The 1,224-nt window shown below is 53.8% G+C and overlaps 1 pseudogene; it reads left to right on the forward strand.

Moving 5' to 3' along the window:
• The first annotated feature begins 364 nt into the window (after nt 1–364).
• On the forward strand, nt 365–978 carry LOC125918249 (protein N-terminal asparagine amidohydrolase-like; annotated as a pseudogene).
• The last annotated feature ends 246 nt before the right edge of the window (nt 979–1,224 follow it).

Raw genomic sequence — 1,224 nt, forward strand, 5'->3', positions numbered from 1 at the left:
GCTCAGGTCATGATCTTGCTGTTCGTGGGTTCGAGCCCGGAGTTGGGCTCTGTGCCGACAGCTCGGAGCCTGGAGCTGTTTCGGATTCTGTGTCTCCCTGTTTCTCTGCCCCTCCCCCACTCAAAAATAAACAAACATTTTAAACTAAATAAACAAATAAAATAAAACCTCTATGACTACGGTCTCTCTCTGTCTCAAAATACTCGTACCTGGTCCTTCTTGCGGTGACGTGAGCTAATAAAACGTCCACGGAGACGCGGTGAGGTGAGTGCGCATGCGTGTGACCTGCGGCCCACCCCGTGAGCTTGACCTTCTGGCGCCCCGACGCAGGAGGAGCTTCTGCCTTCCGGAAGGCTCTGCTAAGTTGGCCGGGACCTCCGCGGAGCCCGTTCGCTTCTGGAGGAAAGAGCCAGACTTCTCAAAGGTCAGTCTGTTCGACAGGTGGGACCCCAGGGCCTTGTGCATGTTCAGCAGAGAGAGCTGCCCAAAACGTGACTGCATCCCCGTTCTGGGTTGTGAGCCTCCCACACTTGTGACATTGTGGGCCTGAGCCACACGGGTAATGGGGCTACCTGCTTGACACATTGGGAGGGAACCCACACAAAAGCTGAGGTCCCTTGATCGTGAATGAATTCCATAATAAAGGCCTTTTTTCCACTGGTGTTCATTGTGGAAGGGTGCGAGGGCGCCTCCTCGTAGGGCTTCAGTGAGGACAGGCGTCGTCACCAAAGCTTGATGTCTTAGCGAATGTGACAGACGGGAAGATGGCTTTCACTTAGGGACATTATGTGTGACAGAATTAAATGGCCACGAAGAAAATGAAACCCACGTGCCAGTAACTTAAGGTATTGCTGTCAATTTTAAAGAGGCGAGATTTACAGAGCCTCCATCTGAGATGCAGGCCGGGAGGAGGAGCCGCGCACTGCACAAGGTTTTCGGGGTAACGTCCACTCCTTTGAAAGGAGTGCCAGGCCCTGAACAACCAAGATCCAGCGCGTGCATTTAGGCTCCCATCTGTAACCTTTCATCTCTTGTTTCCTGTCCTTCTCCCTCCAGCCCTGTGGAGTGCTATGCCATCCAGAAGGCAGTCTAATCCTTCACCTCTCTCATTGGTCCGGGCTGTTCCCCCTCGGTGGCCTGCTCTCCCTCCCCCGTCCATTACTTACTCACTCTCTGAGTCAGACTGAAGGCCCTGTCTCTTCGGCCAGGACTTCCTAACCCCCT

Source organism: Panthera uncia, unplaced genomic scaffold (assembly GCF_023721935.1).
Source record: "Panthera uncia isolate 11264 unplaced genomic scaffold, Puncia_PCG_1.0 HiC_scaffold_594, whole genome shotgun sequence".
In the NCBI taxonomy this organism is placed as follows: Eukaryota; Metazoa; Chordata; class Mammalia; order Carnivora; family Felidae; genus Panthera; species Panthera uncia.